The sequence below is a fragment of the Adiantum capillus-veneris genome, chromosome 24 (genome assembly GCF_014529385.1).
Source record: "Adiantum capillus-veneris isolate H3 chromosome 24, ASM1452938v2, whole genome shotgun sequence".
NCBI classification, from domain to species: Eukaryota; Viridiplantae; Streptophyta; class Polypodiopsida; order Polypodiales; family Pteridaceae; genus Adiantum; species Adiantum capillus-veneris.
Window position 1 is genome coordinate 111476364 of NC_140954.1, and position 10153 is coordinate 111486516.

General features: G+C 42.0%; 1 pseudogene; it reads right to left on the bottom strand.

Moving 5' to 3' along the window:
• Positions 1-1216: 1216 nt before the first annotated feature.
• Positions 1217-9071, bottom strand: LOC147426961 (uncharacterized; annotated as a pseudogene).
• Between the last annotated feature and the right edge of the window lie 1082 nt (positions 9072-10153).

Below are 10153 nucleotides of genomic sequence, written 5' to 3' on the forward strand. Positions count from 1 at the left end.
TAGCTTAGCTTAGTAATTAGCATGGTAGAGGAGATGAGCATGCATTGAATCTTGGCTCTTGGTTGGATTTGCATCACAAAGCCAAGAGTTGTTGGTGTAGGCCTTCCTTCTCACAAGCTTGGAGTAGGTGATAAGCTTTCCATTAAAGCTTGAGAAGGAGAGAGAGTCTTTTTTACTTCACACATGAGATTGTGTGAGTGTGTGTTTGTGATAATGCCTTGCAAAAATCAGCCCCCTCTCTCTCTTGGTCGACCCCTCTTTCTATTTGCTCTTGCTAGCATCCTATTGGACCTCCCAGGCTTAGCCAATGGTAATTAAGTAGCATAAGTGATAGCCTTCTGACATGTGTCCCCCTTTCCCCTTTTGTGAGAGCTTTAGGTAATTATTTAATTCAACTAAACTCTCATTGGACCCCTTTGCCTCCTGGCCAATAGGAATCAGGCAAGCCATTGGGCTATTGAATGCTCATTCGTCCCCTTGGGAGACTGCCCAATAGTCTTCTAGAGAGCTTAATTCTTATTGGTTCTTTTATTAAGTGTTTTTAAATTAATTAAACTATATTTACTCTAGCATAATTCTCATTGGTCCACCATTAAGGCCATCCAATAGGAATTGGGTACACCTTGTGGGCATTTGGGCTAGGGAGCTGACATGTGTCCCTCATTCCCTTTGTGTAAAGGGAGCTTGTGTGTGTGTGTGTGTGAGAGAGAGAGTTTCTATCTCATCCCCTACTTGCAAGGCTCGCCCCCACCTATATAGGGATTGACAAAGACTTTTTGTGACACACACTAAGCATCCAAATTCCCTAGTGTTTGGCCTTTGGACACAACCTTTGAATTTTGGAACCTTAGCATTTTGGAAGTCTAAATGGACTGAACCTTAGGGTCTTTTAAGCCCATTGTTGCACATTGCTCTTTTGCAGATGGCCCCCCTTTGGATCCCTATTTTCCCTCCTTTGGATCCCTACTGTGGCATGGTCTGCTAGCTTAACCAATATTCTAGTTTTTTTTCTCCCCTGGCACTTCCCCATATTAAATGATCAGTTTAACATGAGAAAATCATTTAGGAGAATTAGATATTGATTATTATGACACATGTTCTCGACGACATAACAACACTAGATTTCCCTTCTCATCAAGATACTCCTAGACAATACCAAAGACCCTCTGGATTCGATTGAGCTCGAAATGGTTCCATTTGGGGATATTGGGTAATGTTATCCCGACGACGCTTGTGTTGGTGGGGAGATGACCAAATATTGCATCGCAACCTGCATTTGTTGGCCTTGCACCCAAAAGCTTCGCCTAGCTACTATAGTAATATTTGTGAGTAGGGCACCTACATCTCTCTTGCCTGTCTCGTCAGCTGCTCCCATAGGATCAATAGCTAAAACCGCAGGATCTGATTTTAAACAAATGAATGTCTAGTTAGTAAGGTGAGGCAGTAATACCAGGAGTACATCAGGTTGTTAGCATACTGGAGCTATGTGCCATTGAATTTTGTACTTCATCGTGAGGTGGAGTGTTGCATTGCACCATGACATCTGGATATAACAAAGAGGTAAGTGCCTGCATTTAATATACTTAAAGATATATTCGCTTTGTTGCTAGACATCTATTACCTCCAACAAGAAGAGCAGGATCTCCGCGGTGACCAGCCTCTGCTACAGTAGACAATATCGTTGAAAGTTTGGTTATTGTGCCATTCGCATCATTTGTATCCACCCACTACAATAAATACCTTGCTTACTGCACAACATATACCACAATCAATCATTCTGTACTTACGAGGTAGGCCGATAATTGTTGACATTTCCTTAGAGCGTATGGCATCCTGCAATCCTTCACTTTTAGTGGACACCTGGGGGTGTACAGGAGCAGGCCCTATATTAATTCCAATCTCTGTGCACTGTCTTTGTGCCTGTTCATGTGCCTCATCATGCGGAGGAAGAACATGAGGCTTTGAAGTGGTATGAGATGCTGGTGGTGCTTGTTCAAGCTTTGAAGTGGTATGAGATGCTGATGGTGCTTGTTCAGGCTCTGGGACATGACTATGAGCTTTTGATGGCAATGGTTCTTGTTGTTGTTGGGGAGGAATTGAGGAGTATTTGGATGGTTCAGGCACTTGATGTGTTGTGGAACTATTAGGAGCTTGAATGTTCCCCTATATGCCCACATATTCCATGGGTACATGGGTTGGAAGACGAGGTGGCTCAATTAATGTGCCGCCTTTCTCTAAGATTCTTGGTGCCTTCCATGCTAACAAGGGTCTCGGTGTTAATAGGTTCTCTCCCATTGATTACGTGTCTCCCTCTTGACCTGCTTTAGGACTTGATGTATTTGCCTTGTTTGGAGGCATCAGAGTATCTCTGTCCATACTTGACCTTTATCCTTCTTCGCGCTGCTCTCCTGTGGAGAGCATATAAATTACACAAGTACTATTAGTACAACCTTTCCATTGAGGCAACAATAAGGGTGTGTGAATACTTGCCTGAGTAGATTGTGGGGCTCTTGTAGGTTTAGCAGTGGGAGAAGGTGGCACATCACTTTTGTCTTCATCATCCTCAAACTTAGAGGGACATTCACCATCGTTGCACCTTGGTTCACGATCCTCCTCATCCTTTTCTTCATTATGTGTCTCCTCAGTCACAACATCTTTTCCTTTCAGGGAACGTAGGTTCTTCTGGCAAAATTAATTTCGCGGATTGGAGTTAAATCCTCACATGATTTGAAAATAGTTTAACTATGTCTTTGTATGCTTTTACCTCTTCTTGTTGTCTTTTAACTCTGCCAGCCTCTGCCTCCCTGAACTGCTCCCGCTCATTGGGGGGAAGTGTCCTTTGCAAATTCAATGAAAAGAGGACACTCAACATACACTTTTTTTGGCCACAATGCTGCACGTTGTTCTTCCGTATACATGCATGTAGTGTGCTTTACATTGAGCCACTCTCTTGTAACTGGAACTCTATTTGTCCAACCCATGTTCCGCACCTATCTGGTATATGTTTGCCAAAATATACATATTGTCAACCACCCAAATTGTTTCAGGTTTAGGAAACAATTAGGACAAGATTACATACCTGTAAAATGCCTGTTTGGCGGCCATGTTAGTACCCTCCTTCTATTTTTTCTTGTTAGCTTTGATTCCACCTTTCAATCTCTCACACTCCACTTCATACAATGTGCCAATGTACCTCGATTGCCACTTTCGTATAGTTGTCACAAGGGTGCCGCTTTCAGGGAGGCGACAAGATTTCTTCAGTAGTGCATATTGTCTCGTAGCCTCATTCACAAGTCAATTCCACCATGTCTCTGTTGGACTTAGGGTTGGAGAGAAACACACACAGCTTGGAGAAGACAAAGGAAGCTCAAGGCACACAACTGAGAGTGTGTTACTTATTGTGAAATAGAAAGATAGATATCCCTAGAATGAATGGGCATATATACAATGCACGGGGGAGAAAACCTCCTAAAGAGGGAAAAAATGCCCCTACGGTCCTAGTGTGTTCACACACATCACTACCACATGTATATGGTAACAAATCCCCCTGGAGTGATGAGGTGAACAAGAGATGGCACATGAGTAAATGGAAGTGCCATGCCCTGAGAACATGATCAGCCCACACAGAGGAGTAAGCCCAAAGCTTTGCAGAAAGCTTCAAACTTCTCACGAGACAATGCCTTTGTGAAAAGATTTGCAAGGTTGTCCTGTGTTGGCACAAACCAAGTTGATCTCTCCTACTGAGAGCCTTTCCCTGACATAGTGGTAATGCACCTCAATGTGCTTTGTGCGAGCATGAAAAATTGGGTCCCTCGCAACTACCAATGCGCTATGACTGTCAGTGTAGATAGTGTTGGCAGTGTCCTATCCAACACCCAAATCAGCCATAAGGCATCTGAGCCATACACACTCAATCGTAGCTGTGAAGACTGCCCTGTACTCAGCCTCACAACTTGAAGTGGCCACAGTAGGTTGCTTCTTGCTCAACCATGATATATATGAACTGCCAAGCATAAAACAAAAACCACTTGTGGACACTCGCGTGTCAAAACAACCAGCCCAATCTAAAAAGCATGTAAGTTTGGCGAAAATAATCCCCCCTTGGGATAAAACAAGCCAAGATGTAAAGTGTCACTAAGGTAGCGAAAAATCCTCTTGACAGCCTACCAATGCTTAGACCCTAGGCTATGCATAAATCTGCTGACCTGTGAGACTGAAAACTGAATATCTGGCTTGGTGTTGCATACATAAATGAGGCAGCCAACAATAGTTTGGTAAAGAGTGACATCAGCAGGATCGCCAGCATCATGTAGACTCAACCTCAAACTTGTTTCCATGGGAGTGGCAATAGGTTTGCAATCCTCAAGTCCAAACTTACATAGCAATGTCTCTATGTAACTTTTCTGACACAAGGCAATACCACCATCACACTACTTAAACTGTATGCGCAAATAATGATGCAACAGCCCCAAATCTTTCATCTTGAAAGTAGCATTCAAATCAGCCTTAAATTCAGAAATATGTGCCTCATTGGGACCAATGATTAGCAAATTGTCCACATAAAGAGCAACAATGAGAAGTACATCGCCCTCGCGCTTGACATACAATGTGCTTTCTGTTGGACTATTACGAAAGCCTCATTTGACCAAATGAGTTTTAGCTTTCTCATACTAAGCACGAGGATATTGCTTCACCCCATACAAAGCCTTCTTACATCTGCACACTTTATCCTCTTGTCCTTTCTTGACAAAACCGCGAGGCTGTGTTGCATAAACTTCCTCAAAAATGTCACCATTTAAGAAAGCACTAACAATGTCTGATTGATGTACATCCCAACCAAAATGAGCTGCCAATGCACATAGAAAACGCACAGTGTCATACGACAGGTGGGAGAAAAAGTCTCTTCATAATCTATGCCTTTTTGCCGTGCATAACCCTTTGCAACAAGTCGAGCCTTATGGAAATCTATCTCACCATCCGGCTTGCGTTTTAACTTGTAAACCCACTTCGTACCAATGGCCTTGTAAACCCACTTGGTACCAATGGCCTTTTTGCCAGGAGGCAAATCACATAAAGTCCATGTGTCATTTTCTATAAGTGCATCATATTCTGATTGCATGGCAGCCATCCAATTTTTTGAATTCTGTGCTTCATCAAAAGACAGAGGCTCCTCAACATCATGTAAGCTAGACACAGCCAAATCATAACAATCTGATGCATGAGATGCTTGAACGAGTACGACTAGACAAAGGTGCATCCAATTTACTATCACGCAAAGTGTGCACCAGCCATTTTGGCATACCTCTAGCCTGCTCATTTTCAGCCCTTTCCTCATCAAGTACATCATGTACATCTGCACTAGTAATAGGCTGATCTGTAACATTTTTGGAAACCCCCATAGGCTGTACATTTTCCTCATTGGAATTTACATTCGAACTTCCACCACTGAAAAGAGGCAACAAAGTGTCATAAATGTCCTGTGAGCCTACATTACTGTCTCTAGTACATGACAGCAAGGGTTGAACAGAATCTTCCACAAACACTACATCCCGTGAAACCAAAATACGCTTTGTTTGTGGATGATACAACATGTAACCTCTGCTTTCAGCACTATAACCAACAAAAATACATTTGACAGCCTTATCATCTAATTTTCTGTGCTGTGTTTGTGGCACCAAAGCATATGCCAAACACCAAAAACATGCATGTGCTCAATAGAAGGTTTTCTATCATGCCATGCTTCATATGAAGTAATAGACTACAAAGATTTTGTAGGACACATGTTAAGTACATAAGTGGCACACATGATGGCCTCAAGCCAAAAAGAATGCGGCAAAGCTTGACTTTTGACCATACATCTTGCCATTTCTGTAAGTGACCTGTTTTTTCTCTCAACAACACCATTTTGCTGAGGCGTATAAGGCACTGTACATTGGTGTTTTATCCCACGACTAGCCAGAAATGCATTAAATTCATGAGACATATACTCCCCCCCTCGATCGGAACGGAGGGTGCCCATAGAACATTTCGAGACATTTTCAGCCATAGCCAGAAATTGTTTGAAGCACATAAAAACTTCGGACTTCGCTTTTAGCGGAAATATCCATGCATACTTGGAGTAATCATCAATGAAATTCACGAAGTACATGTAATTGCCCAAGGACGGAGTTTGCATGGGCCCACAAACATCACTATGCACAAGCTGCAACCTGCATGTGGCCCTAACTGAACCATCCTTTGGAAACTTAGAACGCTGCATTTTACCTAGAATACAACCTTCACTAACATGTTTGACAGGTGCTTCAAGAGGCGGCAAAGAAGCAACCAAATCAAATTTCTACAAATGCAGCAAACTAGCAAAATTCAGATGACCAAAACGTGCATGCCAAAGTTTTGCATCTGAAATAGCCCTTGAGTCTGCAACTGCATTTGCAAAATTTTTTCCACACTTGTCTTACAAAGTGAGCTTATACAACCCACGGCACAAAGGCCAGATGCAACAATTTCATCACCAAAACTGAGATCATGAACTGTACATCTGTCATCCACAAATTTGACTACAAGTTCAAGTCTAGTATGTGCGGATACAGACAAGAGATTCTTCTGGATCCCAGGTACATAAAGTGCATCAACAAGTGTGAAGGAACTACCATTTGCAGTAGTAAGCACAATATTTCCAACTCCCTAAACCGGATAAGAGGCATTGTTGGCACAAGTGACTGAATTTCCATGAGGGACAGATTCAAGAGAGGTGAACAATTCACGATGTGAGGTAATGTGCTTTGTAGCACCACTGTCAAAATACCACACATGTGAATCTGCAACAAACTAACATGCGTGCATCATGGAGAACGGGATTGTAAGTGCACTATGCACTAAAAGCCCATTCTGCATCAACATCAGCAACACAATCTCCTTTCACAGAAGACTCAACAATGACTGCATTTGTAGTGGAACCAGCATTTGCATTGGAACCACCCTCTTTCTTCTTAGCCTCTTTGGCCTTCAACTTGGGACACTGCTTGATCAAGTGATCATTAGCTTTACAATAATGGCAACGCATATTCTTTTTGCCCTTATGAACATAATTTCTAGACGAATTGCTGCCAACAGAAGCATTAGGAACAGAAGTTTTGCCACTCGCAGTAGAACCATAAGAAGTGGCTGCATTGCTGTTACTACCCTTTCTTTGAGAAGCAATAAAAGCTTTTTCAACTGCACGTTGCCTAGTCCTGTTTTTTCTGGAGAGTGACTCTTGCAACAGCAATGTGCATAATGCATCAAACTTGAACTTCAGGGTTTCCTTGGGTCATAAGTCTCCAAGTACTCGCAAAAGTCTGGTAAGAATCTGGTAACGCATCAAGAACAGTCTGCACAAGGGAATTGTCCAAAATGACTTCACCTGCAGAAATAAGTTGCTCATATATATCCTTGATACGAGCAAGGAAAGTATCCATATCATCTTTCTCATGAATAATCTTCGATTCTAGCTCTTACGCAGCAAAGCAATTTTAGCCTCATTGCGGCTTGTATAAAGACCTGCTAGAATATCTCAAGCGTGTTTTGTAGATTTTATTGAACGAATGTGAGGAACAATGGTGCACTTCATAGACAACACAATCAATGCATGAGCCTGCGCATCCTTTACATCCCAACGAGCTTGTTCTACCGTAGGCAAAACAAATCTAATAACAGCATTCCTTGCAGCAAGACCTGCAACATCCTCAACATCGCCTACATCCTTAGAACTAGGACGTACATCAATGCCCTACACAATATTCTAGACACCCTTTGACACAAGAACATGTTGCATCATAGAAGCCCACATAGGGTAATTGTCCCCATCCAACCTGTCCTCAGCAACAAACATCTTGATCACATATGTATTGTTGTCAGCCATGGTAAATATTGCACATGATGTGAAAATTATCCGAAAAGAGGAGAAACGAAGCGGGAACAACACATGCTATATAGCACAAACCGTAGAAGACTGTAAGGCACCTGTTATGCAAAAAACAAAACTGACAAAAATTTTGTACAAAATGACAAAATTGCCTGTGCAGACCTGCTTGTAGTGGAAAGGGAGGCCGAAATGAGCCCACATCTGAAATCTGAGCAGACTTAGCTTTATGAGATTTCCCAAAAATTTTGTCGACCTGCGAACGCTCGCCATAGCTCATAGAAATCAGAGAAAGTGAGCAGGCATTTGCTGGAGCTGTTGGTGACTAAGCCCGGGAGGATGCAACTTGCTCTGACACAACTGAGAGTATGTTACTTAGTGTGCAATAGAAAGATAGATAGCCCTAGAATGAATGGGCATATATACACTAATGCACAGGGGGGAAAACCTCCTAAAGAGGGAAAAATGCCTCGACGGTCCTAATGTGTTCACACACATCACTACCACATGTATATTGTAACAGTGTCTCGGCGTAACCAAGTGCGAAATACGGAGTGGTCGTCTACATTATCACACAACTACGTTATAGAATACTATACTCCTTTTGTGAAACATTTATCACAAAATGACGTTACTTAGTGCGGATTTCAGGCTTGCCACGATGATCGTTTGGTAGTTCGGCGCATGCAAGACTATATATTTGATCATCTGTCAACCACTTTGGTCTCCTGCTCCAGTTTATGTCCATAAGCAATCTAGAAACAAATGTTAAAAAATTTTAGAGCAACATGTGAATGTAAACATAACTCCCTTTGAAAGAAATCCCTATTAGTCTTATCTCCACCACTCTTCTCCTAAGTTAGGATCCGCAATTGCGAATGCCCGTTGCGTATTTTTTTGGCCTTTCTTGTCAGCCTTATAGAATGCATTGCGGTAATGGGTAGTGAACACCTATGTTGAGAGCTCATTTTGCTTATTACTACTCATAGACTACAAAGCCTTTGTGTACTTTGCCTGAATTGTGACATTAGTTCATTCTTTGTTTGATCCACTACATTCTCATGCTAAGAATGACCAAAAGGACAATGAAACTTACCGGATATAGTAGTTGGGATAGCACGATAAGAGGAACTTTGTACCAGCGTCTTCGCAACCCCCCACGCTTATTCATTTCAACATCTAGTTCTCGTTGCAATTAGCCTGGAATATCGTCCTCCAAACCCTTGAGCAATGTATCCATGTTGGTTGTGCCCATTGCTCTTACCATACATAGCATATCTATGAAGGAAGTTTTTACATAGCCTTTGTCATTAATCCTGTGCCAACAAAACTTACACCATTAAAAGACTAGGAAGCAATAATCATGCTATAGCTAAGCTTATCGATTCGACTAGGAAGCAATAATCATGCTATAGCTAAGCTTATCGATTCGACTAGGATGCATTAATTATGTTATAGCTAAGCTTACCGATTCAAGCATGCCATCACATTGATAACTTCTCCCTCGTTCTCTTTAGTCACCTCAACCTTGCAAGCTTCCACACAACAATGATACTTAGGCTCCTCTTTGTGAGCTGCTTAGCAAAATCACCTTGCATAGTTTCACAAAATTCTTCTCTTCTTGATATAGAGTCAGAAACAATAGTGTAAGAAGTCATGCACCTGTATCGATTTTCACATTCCATGCCCAAAGATGGTGATTCCTATCCCATGTGTACAACAATTTTCCTTTCACGTCCCCCCCCCCCCGGATTTATGCAATTGTTTCTCAAAGTCCTCATTTAGTTGCATCCAGATTGGATCCCAGGTTTTTTGAATAGCATGACTAACTTCTACTAGATCTAGATCTGGAGTCCTTATTGAAAGCATGAATCTGGAATGATGTGGAACATATCCATTTCTAGAGAACTCCAACGTTAGATTGTTCACCCGATCTTGCATTGTCTGTGCCGCTGGATGTGGTAACAAGTGGCACAATGGCACTGGTACCTTGTGAGTATCATGTGTAGCCATGCTAGAAAAGTTTTTAATCTTGTATTTTGCTTCACGAATGCTAGATGAGCCTACCATATCTGAAATTACCAACCTCAAGGTGGTGCAAAGTGTCTCGAGAAAATCCCATTTCAGCGTGGATTTCTCGGTAATAGTAAAAAGATCACGATCTTCATCCCCCGCATCCTCTCTTTTGTCATCTTCTTCACTTGAGTAGTTTGCAATAGGGACCTGGTCCTTTGATGGTGCTGGTACCTCAGA